Raw genomic sequence first — 13,443 nt, 5'->3', positions numbered from 1 at the left:
TTATATATTAAGGATATATTTTTTTGTACAAAAATAATATATCGTTGTTATATCTTATAATTTTATTGTAATATATTGATTAAGTTAATTGTAAATGTATAGTGTACAGTGTATTTTAAATTTAATATATTTCCAAAGAAATAGATTTTTGTATACATTGCTGTAAAATGATGTACATTTTATACTACTTAAAAATGTTATTGTTATATATTTAATAAATATGTCTTAAATAATTACAAATCAGTTTGATTATTCCATCGTTAACTTTAACCCAGTCCTGGACTCTGTAGCAGATCAAGCAGATAATCCAGAATACCGTAAACTTTCTGAGTCATGGTTGTGAAAGTAAATACAATTACTTTAAAAAACAATTATTTGACTTAACGATTGTACTCACGTTTTAAGACGACATACAAATATGGTTTTCTTATCAACGAAAAATAAGGTGATACAATAAAAATAGAAACCTTGAAAAATCTCAGTGCTGATAATAACATTTGTATATACCGGATGTCCACCACATACAGTACAGCGAAATTCTTTTGACGATGTACTTATGCTCTAATTAATTTTTAAAGTATAAATATTAACTCATACAAAATCAAAATCATATTCTTTAATGTTAAAAATGGTATACAAAAAAATTGAAACAAAATATATCATGGACTCAAATATGTATCAAAGACAAATTTATAAAAGATTTTAATAAATGAATGTCATTAACATTGTTGTAGGATTTATATCTATCAGTTATGTCAAGTAAGTAGATACAGGACGTCAGAAATATAAATACCCAAAATTTAATCACATATTTAAATGAACAAAAGTAATAATCTCTTTCTAATAAATTTCTTCGAAAACTTGCATTGTTGTCCGGCATTTTTTACCTATTAAAATAAAGAGTTGCCTATAGATTAAAGAAATTAAGAAACATACGTTTTATGGATTGATTCACTATCTTAATTATTTTTTCATTAATATTAAATAATAGCCATTATTGTTAACTCAACTAAGCTTTTCAATTTATGTTTCTCTGGCATGTAACAAAAATTTAAAAATTCTTTAAAATTGTATTATTATAAAAACTAAGAGTTTTGAAAAAAATGTTACTTTCACTTTTGATAAGTTACATACATGATTATAATTTTGAAACTTATTTCTGGACATCCTCTATACACCGTTTGTGGTTCCCATTTTGATTTCGAATACAAAATTTAAAAAATAAATTATTAAAATGTAAGTATATGAATAGATGATGCAACATATATCCGAATTGAAGCGTTTATCTTATGTTGTTCAAAAATTTTATTATCACACATGAACCATAATTACGGTTCCTAATAAATACCCTGAAATTTGCTGTTCAGCTTTGAAAAAAAATACAAAAATTAAAATTAACAATGTCATATTTCATAAAATAATTTTGTATTTTCAAAAAAAAAATTATAAAAAAATAAAAAATTAGGAATACACATGCAATTTTCTTGAACATTCCATCATTTTCTAGACATATCCATTATCCTAGACATGTCATCAGCAGTAAAAAGCAAGTAACATAATTATTCAAGGTTATTTTAATTAGTCACTTTCGATTTCTATCCCCATAACGTCTCTGAAGAATTATTTAAAAAAGCGATGTTGATTTTTGAATTTATTATTTCTTTAAATTTACTCAGTTTAAATCTTTACTACATACTATTTTAAATTTAATGTGAGAATTATTATTATTATTATTACTTTTTTTAATAAAGGCCAACTATATCAAATAACAAAAAACATATAAACTAAATAGAAACTGCAGTTACTTCAAATTATCTACTGATATATTATTTAAAAAAATTACAAATATTGACGTAAACATAAGAATTCAATTTTATATTTTCTAGTTTTACTTGTTCATCTTTCAAAGATAAATCTGAAAATTAAAAAACGAATTCTAATATTAATCGTAGGATTAGCAAATCGAAATCTCTCGAATGACAATATGGCAATCAGTGTCAAATTAAAAAATAATCCAAAAAAATGTAAATTTTACAGTTATTATTTAGAAATAATTGTACAAAATAATAACAAATTTTCCATTCAAAATTCTATTAGGGTAATGTCCATCATTTAGATTTAATAAGGGCAGATGTAAATGATGATAATAATGACATAATTAATTAATATGCAGCTATTACCTTAATGAATCATATTCATTACACGGATATTTGAAACACTCGTAGACTTCTCGATAAACATAGATTTACCATTCTAACATAAGGAAATACGTATTTTAATTTTAACGTCATTTGTGACATAAAACTTGAGCACAATTTATGAGTTACAGGGTGTTAACAGGCTTTTCTTACTTCCTTTGCGAACTGAAGAAATATATACAATACATCGTATTGAAAACATTATGTGAACATACATTTTCCACATTCCCCGTTTGTTCTAAGATTTTTTTTTAGATATACATATACAGGGTGTATCACGAAGAGGGCCCAGTAGGATTATCTCAAAAAGTAGTCAAAATTGAAATCTGAAAATTTGTATACAGGGGTTTATCATAAAGGTCTATAAAATGAAAGTAGTGTTAACTTTCTCGCACTTCCGGTGATACCGGAAGTCATCATCAACTCTGTTATTTCAAATGAAACACTCTGTATATTTTTGCATTATTTAATTCTACGGTAAAATCTAGACTAATTTCATATAAGGTATGTATACCTACTATAGGCCAAAATGTGACAGTTTTCAAGTTATTATCAATTTTCGAAAAAAATTGAGGGATGCAAGTGATTTTTGAAAACAGAAGAACTCCGACATTTAGCTTTATTTATTAATGAAATTTGGCATGCATAATTTAAAAGCAATGGAATTCAACCAGTTTATGTCAAATTTGCAAAAATTCATACAGAATGTCTAAAGTCTACAGCTGTTAATTTTGTTAGTCCATCTAAAATTTTGCCCTCCCTCTCGCGTCCAGGTGCATTTTAAGGTGAGATTTTTGAGCAATTTCGAGAGCAATAGAGAGCAATTAGTGTAAGTAAAATAGGTTTTAAACAGAAAGCTACAATCTGGATGTCCTTGTGTAAAGGTAAGTAATACGATTATTATTGATGTTCCTCATACCCTTTAAAAGCTTTAAATGAAGATATACCTAGAGATTTATATAATTTATTTATTATTTACTTGCTTCAGTATTTAGTTATAATATTATATTTAGGTAGTGCTATATTAATACGCTACAAATGAATCTAAACATGCCTAATGAACAACTAGCACAACTCTTTACAGACGCGCGGTAGTAATGATCACATAAATTAATCTGATTGGTCAAGCCAAACAAGGTCGTGTAAATTCACACTTTTATTCGTACATTTACATCAAATATAGTAAAACCACATAAAGGATTAATAATAACATATTTTAAAATGTAAAAGTACAACGTAAAAGTTAAAAATACATCGAAAAAAGAAAATATACACTCAAACGTGTAATTCTACTAAAATACATCATACACTAATTACAAATATTTAAAAATTCTATCTGAATTTCCACAATTTTTATCAGTTATCTAATAGATACTTTTTTCTCCAAACAAAGAGAAAATGTTATAAAGTCAAAAATTGTATTCAAAACTTGATTGCGAATTTTTTAAACACCGTCGATTATACTGTTAACTAATTCACTAACATAGCTTTATTAAAAATTACCGTTGAGGTGTTGAAGTGTGACACTAAAAGTGAGCAAAAAATTTTAGTTGCCATCGGACTATGTCAGAATCCTAGACTTCTGATGGTGTAATACCGAATGTCTGCAACTTTAAATGAATTTCCACAAGAAAAATGTATTTGTTAATTATCGTGTAATATATTTAAGGCAGATATTGAATTTCGACAAAAAGGTAATGCACTCGCTACCTATTATACAGAAATTATGAAAGTGAAACGACAATAAGTTCATTCTTCGAATGAGGACAATATGATTAACATTAATATAAATTTGCAATGCCTTATTTTTATGAATATTTACTTTTAATATCAATTTCAAAAGGAATAACTATTTATAGTTATCTGCAGGCGATTATTCACTAATGTAATACTTAATTAAATTAGAATTAATATAGTATTTACATACTCGCAGCAACATACATAATTTCTGCAAGTTTTCGTATAAGGGTAATGTTTATCCTTATAATTGCCTCTGATTGTTGGTTCGCCCACGTAAATATTAAATGTTGCATAAGAGTACATCATACCAGCACATTATTGCGAAGAAGTAAATGAGTACTATAGATTTTTTGCATAATATTTTGAATTTTAAAGTTCAATTAGGCACAAATTTTAGTAACATGTAGATGTTTTTAAAATTAGTTTTTTTAACTAGTAATAATCACAGCGCCAGAAAGATTGTACTTGGTCCGAAAGATCAGACCCTGATGTGTATATGATTTTGGGATCGTTGAATCCGAATCTGAGGTCCGTCAAGGTCAATCCAAGGTTATATCGTGAAAAAATAGTGAATGCAAAAGATTTGACCATTCTTATACGTTTTTGGGGTCGCTGATTCCGAATCCAGCGTTAGATTTTCAAAATTCAAGATGGCGGATCCAATATGGCGGACCGAGCATTAAAAATGTTAAAATATTGAAAAATAAAAAATATTATCGAATTTTGCAGGAAATTCTAAGTAAAAAGTAATTCTAGTAATTTTTCGATTAGAAGCATATTTTACGAGAAAAAAAATTCATGAATATTCGAACATTTTAATCTATTTATTTGTATTGTGCTTGCAACGAAAACAGAGACATTAAAAAATGTTTATGTGGTAAAAAGAGGGAGATTTTGGGGTCCCTGATTCTAAATCCAATGTTAGATTTTCAAAATTCCAGATGGCGGATACAATATGGCGGATCGAATATTAAATAATTTAAAATATTGAAAATACAAATTTTTGTCGAAACCTACATATAACTTTAAGTAAAAAGTGTTCCTATCAATTTTTCGATTAGAAGCATATTTTCCGAGAAAAAAATTCATAATTATTGAAATATTTTAATCTATTGGTTTGTTTTATGCTTGCAACGAATACAGATATTACAAAATGAGTTTTTGGCTAAAGGAGTTTTTGGGGTTACTGATTCCGAATTCAGTCTCTTTTTAACTCTATCACGTCAGTGTCAAGGCCATTTCAAGGTAAAATCGAGAAAAACCGTGTGAGCATAGAAAGATACCATCCTTATACGATTTTGGTCTTACTGAATGTAAATTTGAATTATTTATGCCACTTTAGAGAATTGTAACGCCCTAAAATTATGATTTGAATTTAGTGATATTGTTTCACTTCTTTTAATAGATATGTTATTAAAACTTTCCCACCCATTTATTAATCTCGAATTACTATTATTCGACAAAATTTGGACTTGGTAAAAAGTTTCCTTAGTGGAATTCCGCCTTGGAGATATCAGCAAAAAGCTGATGTAACAGATACATTGAACAGACGATTTTTTTTAAACAGATTATATTAAATTTAATTACTTGACCTCATGGCAGACTATGTAGTATCAGCATCGTAAGTGCTGATCGAATTAAAATAACTTGATTTTGATAAAATGTTAACAAAAATAACTTGATGAATGAGACACTTGATGAAGTTTTTAATTACACTTGTCTTGAAGTTGTAAAGAATAATGCAGTATGTTTCATTTAATGCTCAACTGTTTCAGCGTTATTATCAGAAACCCTGTATTTTGAATGCCACACAGAAAAGTTGACATTATTTTTTGTCTAAGGCTAATGCTTTCTTAATGGTCTGTTGTCTGACGGTTGTCACGTCTATTGTGATTCACTGCTACTGTAAAACAGTCTGGGGATATTAAAAAACTAATTAACTTTTAGAATACATATAAATCGTGTATCGGTAATCCATACAATTTGTAAAACTACATTCTCAATTTGTCTACATTTCAAAATTTATTACTTGTTTTATTTGAAAATAAAAATAGGAAGCAGTAAAAAAGTATAAGTACCAATTAATTCAGTGCCACGTAAAACGATTACACATATAATTTTCCTCATTGACAGTTTTTTTTTTCAAATATTGTACACAAGAGATCACGAAATCATTAATATCAAGGATATGGAAGATATCCGAGGCATCGAAATATCCCTGAAGAGTTAGTTAGTTATGGATTTTCCAAACTGGTGAAAGTACAGCATATTTTTATATGATTCATATCATTCTCGCATATAATATTTCGTACATTATATATTATACCTCTTGTCCAAAAACACGTCATTTCTACTCGTAATTTACAATAATTTTTTAAACATTATCGCTTGAAGAAAATGCAGCGTTGTTTACCACAATTTTATTTTTATATATCGAAATTGTATATCCTACCTAACTGACCCACGTCAACAACTAAAAATAAAGCTGTTATTCCAAGGCATACTTGGACCATACCTTTCTCCTTGCCTAATATATTATTAGAAAATAATGTGTCGCTTAAATTACATGATTCACATAGCTTTACAGTTGGCAAAACAGCAGACAGTTTTACAAGATTTCAAAGCTCTCTCCACTGGGAAAAATATGCCCCTATAAATTTGTAACTCTACAAATAAGCTGTCGGCAATTACTCAACACAAAAATGTGTTATTATTAAGGAGGTTGTGATTTATAAAAAAACGTTACACGAATTTCTCTGCTGACAGCAAATTATTTCGCAATATATCTTTATCGCTTTTTAAATGCGGTGCATATTAACAGAATAAAAATGTTAACAACATAATTTGGTGTCTTTATTTTTTACAAACCGGCATTTTGTACAAAAAAATATTTATACGTCCAAAGTACTCCAAAGCTACGAGTCTAACGTAATTTTTTTAATGGAATTCTCTAATAGTATACATATCTAATAATAAGGGAGATATTGACAGGATCAAAAGAATGTGCCTATAGGTAGACGCACCAAGAATTAATACCAATGTGTACCAAACTGTATAGTTTTCACAACGTTCTTTGTTCCAAACCCAAATCCGCAAAAATCAAGACTCTTAACTTAAACCAGATCTGATCGAGTCAAACGAACACCGGATTCGGATTCGGCGACTAAAAAACGTATAGATACGTAGGTTTAGTTTGTTGACAATTGATTTTCTACATTTGACCTTGAACTGACTTTAAACCAGAGCTAATCGCGTTAAACCGACACCGGATTCGGATTCGGCGATCCCAAAAACGTGTAGATACATAGGTTTAGTTTGTTGACAATTGATTTTCTACATTTGACCTTGAACTGACCTTAAACCAGAGGTAATCGCGTCAAAGGGACACCAGATTCGGATTCAGCGACGCCAAAAACGGATAGATACATAGGTTTAGTTTGTTGACAATTGATTTTCTACATTTGACCTTGAACTGACCTTAAACCAGAGCTAATCGTGTCAAACGGACACCGGATTCGGATTCAGCGACCCCAAAACCATACGGATACCATGGTCTTGTCTTTCGGACCTGCCACTTTTTTTTTGTGGGGCTGTGTATCTGACGCTGGTGGCAGTACTGTGGGAACTGCCTCAAGGATATTGCTATTAATAGATATTCGCGCAAACACTTGTTTTTGAAACTTTGACCTTGAATATCTCGAAAAGCACAAGGCTTGGGGAAAAATTAAATTGTCCATAACCTTTTGGATGTCTGATGCATAGAATGCGAGATATTTGCGGAAAACTTTGACCTTCATTATCTTGGATTTGGGTTTGGGACGCATCAGAGAACGTCTGTGCAAAAATTCACCTTGAAGGGAACTTTATCGAAGTTTCCTCCTTTTTTCGTCAAATTCCCTTGGACTACTATAAAATACTGTGTGAGAAGATAGCGGGTTATTTACGGCGGACCACCCTGTACGTATATATAAAATTCTTAACAATTAACATCACACTAAGAAGTAATTTATACGTTTTCTAAACATAATAAATAGAACTAGTTCTTCCGACAGCAAAAAAGCATCAAACAGACGCGTGCAAGTAAAAGTGTTTTAAGTTCAATGCGAGATCAATTAAAAACGATTTTGAATAAGTCGGAAGAAAAGAAGGATCTTTATAAATTCGAAGTGCTATTCACATTAATCACATCGAGCGAACTGCAGAGATGCATACAGTTATTGCTGCAACAACACTTAATGCTCACGAATCTGTTGAATATGATATCCTCAAGGTAATACATAGGCGAATAATAAATAACACCAAGCTGTCTGCAGAGTGTTGCGATGTTATTAGATTAGCTGCTATTGGCATACATAATAAATTACTAAAAAAACACAATTCTACAAAAAGACGAGTTTATTATTTTTAATACAATCTGCAATAAAACATTATGTAATTTTGTTTAAATAATTAAATTTATATCGTTATTTACTTTTCAAATAGTATGAAGGAAAAAATAAATCTCCAAAACTATAATTCATCCCTGTAACTGATTTCTAGTGTTAGTTACTTCCGTTTCTTAAAAAATCTCCCAAAAAAAAAAGAAATCTAGTGGATTTAAATCGAGATTTCTTGGAGGCCATCTCATGGGACCAAATCGACTAATCCATCTACCACCAAAATGATCATTTAACCATTCTGTAACGAATCTGCCATTGTGATGAGGTGCACTATCGTGTTGGAAGAACATCTGTTGTCTAATATTTAACGAGATATCTTCTAGCAGGTACATCATCTACAAGATGGTAAGTAGTTATTTACGTTCATGTGATTATTGAGTTTCTGCAATTCCAATAAAGTACCATCACGGATTCCTCCCCATATATTGATAGAAAATTGTTGTTGGAATTATTACTTCTTTTAACATGTGGGTTGTCTAATAAGTAATGGATCAAATTTGTAATGCCGGTAAAAATCGTTTCATCGGTCCATAAAGTAGGCAAAATAAAATTAGGATTGTCATTTGTCTTTCTAATAAGTGACTTACAAAAACGTATATATTGCTCGGCATCCCCATGAAAAGCTTGAACACCTGAGGCAAGGGTGTAATAACTCCCTGCGTACAGCTCGCGAAACAAAATTTTGTGAAAATTCTAACTGCGACTGCATCAATTACAGCTTCTCCATGACCTGCAACATTTTGTCTCTACGATGCCCAACCCCTTGAATTTACAGCAATATAAGTTCGACCGGTCTTCGGAAGATTAAAGCAAATACCTGATGATTTGGTGTTCTTCTATTAGGGAATCTGCGATGGTATCCTCTTACGGTTGTTAAGGCATTTCTATCCCAAAAGCCATACTCGTAAACAAGGAGCTACTTCTCTTGTAGAAAAATCACCCATTTCAAAAAGAAACGCACGCACCTAGATGAATTTTCTAACAATTATTTACTACATTTAAAAATGAATCATGCTTTTGTTCAGCTATCAAAGCATGGCTATTTGATTTTAAGAACTCAATTTTTACTTTCTGCATTTTTAAAACACATTTAAACATTTTAATAATTTCAACTCAAAAATGATAGTGAGTAATTAAAAGTAGAACAGGAACGAATTACAGCGACTGAAATTTAATATAAACGATTTTATCAGCTTATATTGTTTTAAGACACCATTTTAGTAGAGAGAATAATTTTTTGCAAATTCATATTATTTTTTACTGAAGCATTTTACTAAATGCTTCTTTGTAGTAAAATGAAAGCTAAATATAAAAAAAACAGATTTTTTGCAGTATTAGTTAGTGACACATTTCTTTATTAAAAAGATTCACCACAATGGTGATTGCACGTTACTGACTTTTAGTAATCTGCTGGTTCCTAACAGAGGAAAACTTGGATTATCTTTAGTCTAGTATCTACAATTTTGAGAGGAAACCACACAAACAAAAGTCCAAACGGCGGCCATCATCTCCATCAAACAAGTTATAATTAAACATTGGTTTGAATGGATAGATTTTGTTGTACTTTGAATATGAGATCTGGTAATAACTATGTTTTCTGACCTTTTCGTGAGTGACATCTTTGGATTGTCTTGCACAGAGTCCATAACTACAACAGTAGCAGCATCGTTATCATTGTATTTTTTTAATACTCTCTACACCACCAGCGGTATCGAATTCTATAATTAGCTTACGAACTATTCTACGAGTTACAGTTACATTTGTATACTTTTCATTAAAAATTTGTATTGTATATCGATATGAAACATTACCGACTCCATAACATTTCACAAGATAAATTCGTTGCTCCAGAATTATTAACAAAATTATTCGGTGGGCAGTTAATAAAAATAAATATGTTGACCATTGTATTCATTGTATTAAAAATTGCGTAGTCCTTTTATTTCCAAATGTGATTATTGTTCTTTTCTGACTAAACTCCATATTTAGGTATTTCTTGAGTTCTCGAACAACTTTGTTAAATACAAAAACAAAAATTAAAGGCACTTTCCTTAGGGAAAATTTCACATTTTAAAATTTTTTGGACGCCCTTTATGATTTATTACATATTTGATTACTGCCCACGGCTTCCCAAGATAAGCAAACATTTTTATCAGCAATAACTTTTTCTCGAGAAATCAACAATCAAATAGTTTATAAGAGTCCGGAACACACTGTATATTTAAATTTAAATTTATTAGAAGTTCTATAAAATATGACAGTAGTTAAAATATTCTTATGGAAATTTTTATAAATATGGAACATTTCCAATAAACATGTCATCTGCTTTTTCTGTCCTGTCTCCATACGTTCATTTGTTTCTGGTCTACTTTGTTCTTCAGGCATACTCATCTCTTCATCCCCTCTTCTTGTTACATTTCCAGTCCTCAGGTCCATGTTATTTCTTCTAAATGCGGTCTCTTCTTCTTGTCGCTTTTTCTCAATATTGTCCTGCGTTGCAAACTCACCACATCTCAATCGTGCCCCACGTTGGGCGCCAAAATTTGTTATAAATTCATTTGAGATGGTAATTTTCATACCTGTATTTACTTTTTCCGCTTCGCTTATTCTTCTTTGTATCCTATTTTTCTTCTTTATTGTCTGGGCGCCAGCTCACATGAGCATATAGTTGTAATTTAATTCAAATTTTGTTCGTTATGTTTATAGAGGAAGTCTTTGTTTGAGAAAAATAATTTAAAATTCAAGCAAATTTTTATTTAATATGAGTAGTTTTACCTCAGGGTAAGGTTCTGAGAAGATTAGTATTTTGATTTTAAAATATTATACTGATTAATGAATTTAGATACTTATTAATCTTGAGAAGGAAAAGACAAAATAATTATGTTTGAATTTTAACTGACCACAGTTATTTTATTTCTCGTAAAAATAATTTCTAATTCATTTAATTACTTTGATCCAATATATTTCAAATTAAAATAAAAATTATGTGATTGGCTAACACTTAATTTATTTTCTATTTATCCAAAATTTTTCAATCTTCTATCAATAGAAGTATTCTTAAATTAAACCTACGTCACTTTCTCTGCTCTTACTTAAACTAAATAACAATATCCAAGATTTGGATTTAAATATTAAATTTAACACAAGTCTGCATCATATTAGGGGTTTATACCTCTTTACCACTGTCCAATACACTAATTTCTTTTCTTCTTGGTTCTTTATCGCCTCTATTTCTTTCCTGTATCTATTAGCACAACTTCTGTTCCTGACTTGTCATCTGTCATATAACTCCTTGTTGTTTGTCTCCTTGCTGAGATCTGTATTGACTCGATACTGGGTAATATTATACAGGGATGGCCAGAAGTACGGAATAAAATTTATATCTTTTGAATGAGTAAATTTTTTTAAAACGTTGAAATACATTAACTGATTTTGATTTTTCCCATTTTTCGGTTATATAATAATTAATTTTTCTTCAACCCCCTAACCCCCAGCTACCCCTACTTTTTTGTTTCAAATGGAAACATAAGGCATGAGGGGGCTCGTTGAAAAGCTTATAGAAAACCGAATCCAGCCATACCAAATAAACAAGTTTATTTTTTTCAATAGCAAGGTTTTTAGGGTTGTATAAAACACCTACTTAACAAGTGAAATAAAATTTAATTATCTTCAGTGTTGTCCTCCATGAATTTGCACAAAGTAAAATAAAGAATTTGAAACTATACCTATCACTGCTAACGCAAAAAAGATATATTTTTTATGTTGCGTTTTTTTGGAACCATTTACTTGCCAGGCTTTCTGGTTAATTTTTCGTTTTAGTTATAAATTGGATTTCGAAACGTTACTATTGTGTCAAATCAAGTTATTTACTCAATTTCAGTGGTATTGTCGGAAAAGCAACACATCGAAATCTTGATATTGCTTGGATGTGGAGACAAAATAAGAAGTCAGGCTTAAGTGCGCGATTTATTTAATGCGAAATATCCCGAAACCAAATCTCGCAAGGGACAGTTAGTAAAATATTTCACAAATTTGAGGAACACGGTACAGTACAGCCTTTCCCAAAACTGGACGGGGACGTGCTTTGAATGAAGAAAAGAAATTAGACATTGTATTAGAACTTGTTGAAAATCCTCATACTTCAACTGTTTCATTGGCCCGCAATCACGATGCTTCTCGAACTGCAATTCGAATGTTACTGAAACAAGAGAAATACCACCCCTATAAGGTATGTCTTGTCCAAGAGCTTTTGGAAGACGATTATGATAGGCGATTACAATTTTGTGAGGAAATGATGAGACGGTGTGACGACAATAATGGTTTTCAACGAGACGTACTGTTTTCGGATGAAGCTACGTTTTATTTAAGTGGAGTGGTTAACTATCGCTTTTGGTCCCAGGAAAATCCACACTGGACATGCGAATCGCATACGCAGCATCCACAAAAAGTTAATGTATGGGCAGGTATCATCAACAACAGAATCTTGGGCCCATTCTTTTTTGAAGAAAATCTTACTGCCGCACGCTACCTGGATTTCCTAACATTTGACCTGATACCTGCCCTATCTGTGATTTTCCCTTATGAAATTGATCCAGATATACCGAATGAAAGAATTTGGTTCCAACAAGATGGCGATCCCCCACATTTTGGTATTGATGTTCGAAGATACTTAGATGAAATGTTTCCAAATTGCTGGATTGGTAGACGGGGTAAAGTTGAATGGCCGCCAAGGTCCCCCGACCTAACATCCCTGGATTATTTTCTTTGGGGATATTTGAAAGAAAGAGTCTACCAGGACAAACCGGATAATATTGAGAATTTAAAGAAAGATTAGGGCGGAGATGCATAATTTACTAGCTGAAGTCATTCAGAATGCTGTGGACAGCTTTTACTATCGTCTTGGAGAATGCCAAATAGTGAATGGAGGACATTTTCAGCATTTGCGGCATTGAGTTTATTTTTGTAAATTAGCTAGTTGTTTCAATTTCTAAATGAAAAAAAACTTATTATTGAAAAAATAAAACTTGCTTATTTGGTATGGCTGGATTCAGTTTTCTATAAGCTTT

Source organism: Anoplophora glabripennis, unplaced genomic scaffold, assembly GCF_000390285.2.
Source record: "Anoplophora glabripennis isolate ALB-LARVAE unplaced genomic scaffold, Agla_2.0 scaffold162, whole genome shotgun sequence".
NCBI lineage: Eukaryota > Metazoa > Arthropoda > Insecta > Coleoptera > Cerambycidae > Anoplophora > Anoplophora glabripennis.
Note: the sequence above shows the minus strand (reverse complement) of the source record.